This window comes from Herpailurus yagouaroundi, unplaced genomic scaffold (assembly GCF_014898765.1).
Source record: "Herpailurus yagouaroundi ecotype Mexico unplaced genomic scaffold, PumYag 77, whole genome shotgun sequence".
Taxonomy (NCBI): Eukaryota; Metazoa; Chordata; class Mammalia; order Carnivora; family Felidae; genus Herpailurus; species Herpailurus yagouaroundi.
Genome location: NW_024412388.1, coordinates 40,958,263 through 40,968,471, shown reverse-complemented (window position 1 = coordinate 40,968,471; position 10,209 = coordinate 40,958,263). Strand labels below are relative to the sequence as shown.

Genomic DNA, 10,209 nt, shown 5'->3' with positions numbered 1-10,209 from the left:
CCATTCACCTACTGAAGGGTATCTTGGTTGCTTCTAAGCTCCAGCAATTATGAATAGAGGTGCTACAAATATCTGTGTGAAGGTTTTTCAGTAAACATTACTTTTTAGTTCCTTTGTGTAAACACCAAGGGATGCAGTCACTGGATTAAATGGTAAGAGCATGTTTAGTTTTGTAAGAAACTGCCAAACTTCCAAGGTGGCTGTACCATTTTGCATTCACACCAGCAATGAATGAGAGTCCCTGTTGACCTACATTATTAAGCAAATTTGATGTTGTCAATGATCTAGAGTTTAGCCATTTGAATAGGTGTGTAATGGTATGAATTACTGGTTTTTTGGAGGAAGATTATAAAGGTAAAGTGCCATTTTCATCATATGATATCAAGGTTACATACCACCAACATGACATAGGACTGTTGATGTTGATCCCCTGACTGAAGTAGTATTTGCTAAGCTTTTCTACTATGAAGATTTTCCTCACCCACAACTTTCCGTATTGTACTTTTAGGAAGGAAGGCAGCCTACATTTAAGGAGTAGAAACTTATGCTCCCCTTCTTTTAGGTTTGAGTATCTATATACTGTATTTGGAAATTTTATGCATAGGAAATTTGCCTATTCTCACCCATTAATTAATTAATTTAGTCATTTATTTATACCATTACAGACTCATGGATATTTATTTTATATTTTTGGTTACAATTTAATGCTACTTTTATTCTTTCTTTCTTTCTTTCTTTCTTTCTTTCTTTCTTTCTTTCTTTAAATATTTATTTATTTTGGGGAGAGTACAAGAGGGGGAGGGACAGACAGAGGTGGACAGAGGCCCTAAAGGGGGCTCTGCACTGACAGGCTGATAGCAGCAAGCCTGATGTGGGGTTCAAACTCACCAGCCATGAGATCATGACCTGAGCCGAAGTTGGACGCTCAACCGACTGAGTCACCCAGGTCCCCTGATGCCACTTTTATTGTGTTGCTCAACTTATTCCATTTTTGGAATTGAGAGTTCTTTCAGCTGGCTCTTATGCCTCTCTGACATAGCCCCCCAGTGTGTGTGTGTGTGTGTGTGTGTGTGTGTGTGTGTGTGTGTGTGTTGAACAATCCCTTACTTTCTGACACCACAAGATGATCCAGGTTCATTTTGTAAATGCCTGCCCAAGTCCAGAATCAGCCATTTTCCAAGGAACCCTGGTTCTGTTTCATGGATAATGGTATTAGAAGCCAAGATCTAGGCCCTAAGTATGTTTATTATGTTTGGGGTGTCATTTCTTCTAAGCTGAGTGGACAGAATGAAGAAGTATGTGTGCACATACTAACCCATCTGTATACACATATCTATAAATATTTTTATATTTAACCATCTGTACCTATGAATTAAATGTGAATTCTTTTTTTTTAAGTTTATTTATTTTTGAGAGAGACAGATTGTGAGTGGGGGAGGGATATAGAGAATCTGAAGCAGGCTCCAGTCTGTGAGCTGTCAGCACAGAGCCTGACATGGTGCTCAAACCCACAAACCAGGGAATCATGACCTGAGCTAAAGGTGAATGCTTAACTGACTGAGCCACCCAGGTGGCTAAACACGCATTCTTACTGATGTCTCCAACTTTAATACATTACCACATTTTTTATTCTGTCTGTCCTGTTCCCCTGGCTTGTCTGTAACCTCCCACTCATGAGAAGAATTATATATACGTGATCTTAGTTAATCCTGTGAGCTAGGAATTAGTATGTCATTTAATAGTTGAGGAAACTGAGGCTCAGAGATAATACATTTTTTCAAAGACACAGTGATTAAGAGGTGGAAACCAAACTTCTTCTGGGAGAAAAAGAATATTTAAGGCAAAAAATTAAAAGGAATGTGGTTTGTGTAGTAGACCATTCTGATGAATTGGTAAAATGCATTTAAGCTATGTTGATATGGTCCAGAATTAAACATAGACGAATTTGACATTACACCAGTTGTTTCAATGTTGTGTGCACATCTTTGAGGACCAAACTATTACATTGAAGATCTGTTGTTAATTGTACATCACCCTGTGAGTCAACTGTAAAACTTCAAATTTGTTTTATATCTTCTAAAAGAGGCATAACTTGTTCTGAAATCATAAAGATCATTTTATGTTGTATATTTTAAGTCAATTGATTGAAGAATAATAAATAGTAATGGATTAGATAGGGAAATTGCACCTCTAGTCATATTTTTCCTGACCCACTTAAAAAACCCAAAACAGCAGGGTGCCTGGGTGGCTCAGTAGGTTAAGTGTCTGACTTCAGTTCAGGTCATGATCTCACGGTTCATGAGTTCTAGCCCCATGTCAGGATCTGCAGCCTGGAGTCTGCTTCGGATTCTGTCTCTCCCTCACTCTCTACCCCTCCCCTGCTCACACTCTGTCTCTCTTTCTTTCTCAAAAATAAATAAACAATTAAAAAAATCCAAAACAACAACCATGCCCCCCCAATTATGGCCTATTTTGAAATATTAATTTTGGCTTGTTCTTGAAAATGGAACTCTGTGATAAAAGAGCGTGGGAAACGCTGCATCTATCAATCCCCTTTTGTAAATTCACACTTGCCTATTAAGGCAGTTGAGAAAACCTGCAACAAAAAATCAGTTCAACTTTTGAATCACTGTTTCCCTTTGTCTATAGAATGCTGTTTTCATGTAAAGGCTATTAACATCCCATATATCTATATCTATATCTATATCTATATCTATATCTATATCTATATCTATATCTATATCTATATCTCCCTTATATTTGGAGCACAATTGCTTCTTCATTTCACAAGCGAGGGGACTTGGTTTACTTCTTCTATTTTCAAAATCTGAAACAGGGCTTGGCACATAGTAGTTACTCAATATTTGTCAAATGAATGAACAAATATTTATTGAGCATCTACTGTATGTCAGTCACAAGCAATATTATGAAAAAACAAACATGCTCTCTAGGCAACTTACACTCTAATGGAAAAGATTATAAATAAGCAAGTAAAAAGTAAAATTTTCGATAAGTTAGGGAAACAAACACAATATTGAGATGAAGCATAAAAGAGGTGATGGCAATGGTACTTTTGAAGATAAGTAGCTAGATACTAAAATACTTTTTTTTTTTTTAATTTAAGAGAGAGAGAGAGAGCACAGGGGAGGGGCAGAGGGAGAGAGAGACTCTTAAGCAGGATCCATGCTCAGGATGGAACCCAACATGGGGCTCGATCTCAAATGAGCCACCCAAGTGCTCCCAAACAGTTAGCTCTTTAAAGCATTTACTCAAACAAGTCAATAGTTAACCAGAACTTGAATATTTCTTTTTTAAAGATTTTATTTATTTATTTATTTATTTATTTATTTATTTATTTATTTTTTATTATGAGAGAGAGCAGAGGAGGGGCAGAGAGAGACAGGGAGACAGAGGATCCCAAGGAAGCTCCGCACTGTCAGCGCAGAGCCCTATGTGGGGCTTGAACCCATAAAGTGTGAGATCAGGACCTGAGCTGAAATCAAGGGTTGGCCACTTAACCGACTGAGCCACCCAGGCACCCCTGAATATTTCTAACATCAGCTTTCAGTCAGAACGCATGTTGAAATAGGTTATATTAATTTAAGTACTTGCATTAAATGGATAGCATGCTCAAAAGAACTTAAATTAAAAGAATTTCATAAAGGAACTATCTATAGAAATACGGACAAGTTTAAAGGAAGAAACAAGGAAAGAAGAGGATCTCAAGAACCAAAGACAGCCAGAAGTCATTAGCACCTTTAGACCTGAAAAACAAGGAAGTTAGTGGGACCAAGGCTTTGGGGGTTGACTGAAAAAAAATTATATTAACCATCTAGGTCATATGCAAGTAATACAAACATCATCTATATAAATAGGCCAAAACTGTGATTCCATTTAGACAAAAATCAAATTTGTCTTCTTGACTGCCTCAGTACTTAATCACAATCCTCACATGCAATGGCACTCAAATGTGTATTCAACATACAGATTGCATCCAGCTCAGTCTTTCACACATGGTTTCCTACGAACCATCAAATAGTCATATAGATTAGTAGCTACCAGCGGCAGGGATGCACTGCAAAAGTACTTATCTGTCTGCCCAAGTACTAAAAGTATCAAGTAAGCATGAGCTGGGGAAGGCAAAGCCAACAGTTGAAAATACTGGTAAACAATGTCCTCTTTGGGGCGCCTGGGTGGCGCAGTCGGTTAGGCGTCCGACTTCAGCCAGGTCACGATCTTGCGGTCTGTGAGTTCGAGCCCGGCGTCAGGCTCTGGGCTGATGGCTCAGAGCCTGGAGCCTGTTTCCGATTCTGTGTCTCCCTCTCTCTCTGCCCCTCCCCCGTTCATGCTCTGTCTCTCTCTGTCCCAAAAATAAACAAACGTTGAAAAAAAAAATTAAAAAAAAAAAAAAACAATGTCCTCTTTTACTAATTTTCTCACTGTTATTAACCCTCAAATACTGCCTCATCCCTTGTTGGTTTCCTTAAATTCTGCTTATGCCTTTGTAAATATATTCCCTTTATTAAATTCTACCCCCCCACACAAAAATTGCACCTAACAGATGCAAATTTCTTGAATAGCGATAATCATATGAGTTAATGATTGTTTTGAAAATTTGAATACAAAGTAGTAACTGCAGCTAAAAAGACAGGGTAACTTTTATAAGAGTCATAACATTCCAAATTTAAAACTATGTTCTATTTGGCAATTATATACTTCAAATGAAGAAAATTATTTTCTTGTGGGTCCAGTAAAGAAACCAGAGAAATCAGCAATAAGCTGAACAGAGGTTTAAAAGGGTCCTGGCCCAAAGGTGCAAAACAGGTTTTCTTTCATGTTTACTTTTAAGTGTGTGAGCAGTGAATTAAAGAGCACCTTAGAAAACTATGTTTTCCATATAGAGGAATTTGCCATGAATTTTCATATATAATCACATTATTCCATTCTATGTGGAAAAAGATTAAACATTGACCTTTTTAAAAGAACAAAATGGCTCTAGGTAATTTTAAATATCTGTTTAAAAACAGGATTTTGGGGGGTGTCTGGGTGGCTCAGTCAGTTAAGCATCTGACTTCGGCTCAGGTCATAATCTCGCAATTCATGAGTTCGAGCCCCGTGTGAGGCTCTGAGCGGACAGTGTGGAGCCTGCTTGGGATTCTCTCTCTCTCCTCTCTCTCTGCCCCTCCTCTGCTCATGCTTTCTCTCTAAATAAATAAACACCCCAAAAGAAGAAGCACTTTATTTTTTTATTAAATTTTTAAATGTTTATTTATTATTGACAGACAGAGAGACACAGAACGTGAGCAGGGGAGGGGCACAGAGAGGGAGAGACACAGAATCTGAAGCAGGCTCCAGGGTCTGAGCTGTCAGCATAGAGCCCGATGAGGGGCTTGAACTCAAAAATTGCGAGATAATGACCCAAGCCAAAGTTGGAGGTTTAACCGACTGAGCCACCCAGGCGCCCCTAAAGAAGAAGCACTTTAAAAACGAAAGGATTTGTTTAGGTCATGTGAGTTAATTAACATTCAAAAACATGCTACTGAAAATATAATGGATTATAAGCACTAAATTCGGTATTTATTTTTCTTTTCTTTTTTTCCCACTTAATCTACTATATATGTATAGAATTATGTGATGTTTATAACAGAGAACATAAGCAATTAAATGACCATGTTGCAACATTAGAACCAAAATTGCCTTTTTTGCCAGAATCCATTTATGCAAGTGCTTAGGTGGGAGTGGCTCAATACTCTCAGAGATAGGTAAACTTAGGTTTGGCCAGACAAAACCACAGTGATTATTTCAGAAACTGGTTACTTAGAACCAATGAAGCTCAATGACAAAGAAGGTAAGAAGTCATCAGATTCATAACATATTTTGATGATGCAGTCAGCAGGATTTGCAAATAGTTTAGATGGTATAAAAGAAAAAGAAGAGTCAAGACTGATTAACTTGAGCATTTGGGTGATGGTAGCCACATACTGAGATGGGAAACACAGGAGAAAAAAGTTTTAATAGAATAAAAATTAAAGGTTTAGTTCTGGACATAATAAATTTGAGATGTCTTATTAGACATACATGGGTATAAGACATGCCCAGCAAACAGTTGCACAGGTGAATTTAAGATAAATTTAGAATTCCTTAGGGTAGATTCCTAGCAGTAGAGTTGTTGTATCAAAGGTTATGTGCGTTTTTACTGAGTTGTGCTGGAGCTAGCTTCTGCTGGCTCATAAGAGTTGATTGTTAAATTTTCAAGAATTTTTTGAGCCAATTGTTAGAGATATCCATTTAAAAAATTAAATTACATAACCTTACAATTAAATACATTATTTTTAAAAAGAAGGAAAATGGGGGGAGGGGGAGGTTGGTCAGAGGAGGCCTAGTGGAGAGCTAGGATATTCACCACTGCCCAGCAATAATGGGCATAAATGAGGCACTCCTGTCTTTCCCAGGCAGAATGGTATCATTTGAAACACTAGTGGGGAGTCAGAAATTCCATTCCTGCACAGCAGTAATGAATAGCCCCCACCTTGCATGTAAACAGAGTCCAAACTGGAAATCTGGACTTGTACCCTGACTTCTACCCCAACTTGTCAGTGATGAGGTGGTGGGCATTTCCTTTCCCCTGCCATATAAATGTCAGGGAAAGCTAGCTAAAGCAGGAGATTTAAATCATATCCATAGTCTTGTAACACAAAACCCCCAAATATCAAAATTTCAATAAAAAATCATACACCCCACCTGGAACCAGGAAAATCTCAAACTAAATTACAACCTGAGATGATAGAGATATTAGATCTATCCAACAAAGTTTAAAGTAGCCATCATAAAAAAAAAATACTTCGAGCAAATGTAAAACGAGCAAATGTAAAACCATGTTTGAATCATAGAAAAATAAAAATTCTTGGCAAAAAAATAGAAAATGTAAAGATGGACTAAATGAGAATTTTAGATATGAAAAATATAATAACCAAAATAAAAACTCAGTGGATGCGCTCAACAGCAGAACAGAGGGATCAGAGGAAAGAACTAATGAACTGCAAGATAGAACAATAGAAATTACTTTATCTGAACAACAAAGAGAAAATAGACCAAAAAGGAAAAAAAAAAAAAAAAAAGAACAGAGCCTTAGGAATCTGTGGAATCATAACAAAAGATCTAATGTTTATGTCAGCAGAATCCAAGAAGAAGAGAAAGAGGGAGTGGTTAAAAAAGTACTTGAAGAAATAATGGCTGAAAACTTTCTAAACATGGGAAAAGACACATACCTACATATTCAATAATCTGAGTGAACCACAGAAAGGATAAACCCAAAGACATCTAAACCAAAACATAGAGTTAAACTTTTGGAAACTAAAGACAAATTAAAAATCTTGAAAACAGGGGGAGAGAAACAGTACCTTGCCTATCAGAGAAAAACAATTCAAATGACAATGGATTTCTCATTGAAAGTCATGGGAGTCAGAAAGTAGTGACACACCACTTTTAAAATACTAAAAGAAACAAACTCTGAACCCAGAATTACATATCTGGTAAAAATACCCTTTAGGAATGAAGGGAAAATCAAGACATCCTCAGATACAGGAAAACTAAGAAGTTGTCACCAACTGTAAGAATTGTTAAAAGAGTTCTCTAAACAGAAAGGAAGGGACTAAAAAAAGCAAGGTTGGAGCATTAAAAAGGATGAAGAAATATGGTAAAGAAAAATAAAATTAATTAGCTTTTCTTCTTTTTTTCAGGTTTCTAAAACATGCTTGACAACTGAAGCAAAATGTTTAACAGTGACGTGGTTATACATGTATGTACAAGAAATATTTAAGACATTATAAAGGAGGGAGTGTAAAGGAAAACAAAGGACAATATGGTTTCTACACTCCCTTCAAACTAATAAATTGACATCAGTAGACTGTGATAAGTTATGTATGTATGATGTAATACTTCGAACAATCCCTAAAAAAACTACACAAAGAGATGCATGATAAATAAATAAAAATGGAATTCTAAAAATATTCAAGCAATCCATAGGAAGGCAGGAAAGGAAAATACAAAGACAAAAAACAGGACAAACAGAAAATAAAAAATAAAACGACAACTTACACTCTAAAATATCAATAATTACCTTAAATGTAAATGGTCTAAATACAAATCAATAGACAGAAATGGTCACAGGCACCTGGGTGGCTCAGTCAGTTAAACGTCCATCTTCGGCTCAGGTCATGATCTCACAGTTTGTGAGTTTGAGCCCTATACTGGACTCTGTGTTAACAGCTCAGAGCCTGGAACCTGCCTGGGATCCTGGGTCTCCCTTTCTCTCTGTGCCCCTCCCACGCTCGTGCTCTGTCTCTGTGTCTCTCAAAAACGAATAAACATTAAAATTTTTTTAATAGATATAAATGGTCACAGTGAATTAAAAACACAACCCAACTATTCTATAAGAAACTCACTTCAAATATAATGATATAGTCAGGTTGACAGTAAAAGAACAGGGGAAAAAGACATCATACAAACATCAATTAAAAGTAGTAAGTAGTAGAGTTCCCAGCCACTACAGTGACCACAGTGACTTGCTCACACCAGTGCCACCTATAGTTTGCTGAACTCCAGCCTAAGAGGGGTAAGTAAGGAGGTCTCTACACCATGACTCCTACAAAGCCAACTGCAAATCCACTAGTGGTAAAGTACCAAGGAAGCAACTGGATACAAAAGCTGCTCTCAAGAGTGGGCCCTCTACTGGAGAAGTGAAGAAACCTGTTACAGGCCTGGTACTGTGGCACTCTGTGAAATTAGCCATTATCAGAAGTCTACTGAACACTTCTGATAACCAAACTTCCTTTCCAGCGGTTAGTACAAGAAATTGCTCAGGACTTCAAAACAGATACGTGTTTCCAGAATGCAGCTATTGGTGCATTTCAGGAGGCAAGTGACGCCTATCTGGTGGGCCGTATTGAAGAAACCACCATTTGTATTATCCATGCCAAACAAGTAACAATCATACCACAATAAATCCAGCTAGCACATAGCATAAGTGGAGAACATGCTTAAGAATCCACTATGGTAGAGAGGAAGAGCCAAGATGGCGGAACAGCATGGAAGTTTCTTGTGTGTCTCCAGACCATGAAATACACCAGACCAACACGAAACCATCCTACTCACCTAGAACACTGATTGGAGGATTAACACAACAATCTGCACAACCTGAACCACAGAATTCAGCAGGTACATGCCGCGGAGAGGTGAATTTGGGGAGCAAGAAGCCGTGAAAAGTAGGGAACCGCTTTTGAGGGTGGAGAGAGGATGGAGACGGGGGACAGGGGGAGCATACTGGAAAAGCACCCCTCCCCAAAAGGGGTGCTTTTCCTGTATGCTCCCCCACACCCCAAAAGCAGCTGGCGAGAAAGTAGAAAACTGGAAACAGCCACAGGGACTAAACTAAAAAGGGAGAAAATAGAAAGGAGAAAGGAGAGGGTTTAAATTCCATTAAGACTGTAAACAAAGAGAGCACAAAGGCTGCAACTCTGCAGCCCGATACCTGGTGGTGCTCTGGTGGGACAGGCGAATCCTCAGGAACAGAGTGGGGTCCAGGAGGTTCTTGGGCCACACGGGGAAATGAGGTTCCACTGATGGAAGGACATTTGGTGGAGACTGTTGAAGCCACCTGGTCCCAGCAGACCCCGGAAGGCGGCCACATTCGCTGGTGCTGGGGCAAGTTCGTTGAGGGTGAAGCCTGGTGCCAGATGTGTGTTGTGATTTTCCATAATCCCTGAAACGCTGCTGCTACACTACCTCGCGAACTTTTTCTGGGGCAGGCTGGCACCTAGCTGTAGTCTCGGGACACCGCCAGCAGCAGGGTCCACAGGACGTTCCTGGATGCAGCCGACATTCGGCCATTGCTCATTCGGCCATTGCTTGGTGAGACCCTCGGTGAGATCCGTTTGCAGAACGGATCAAAGCCGCAGTCCTTCCGAAGTAAGGGGCCAGGGAAAACAGCCGCATCTGAGACAAAACTTGTGAGAGAGGTACTGCCTGGGGCCTGGTCACAGAGAGTGAAAAAGCATCGAGTGGACGAGAGCTGAAGACAGGATGGGTGCGCGGTTGCTGATCCTGGAGAACTGGGTAGCTGGGTGGGGCCATGTTAATGCTCCCGCGCATGCGCATATGCACCTACATGCACTGCAACAATCTACCCCAGTAGGCAAGCAGCACCATCTA

At 39.1% G+C, this 10,209-nt stretch overlaps 1 pseudogene; it reads left to right on the top strand.

Annotated features, from left to right (window-relative positions):
* Positions 1 to 5,826: 5,826 nt before the first annotated feature.
* Positions 5,827 to 9,042, top strand: LOC121017633 (histone H3.3A-like; annotated as a pseudogene).
* Positions 9,043 to 10,209: the final 1,167 nt, after the last annotated feature.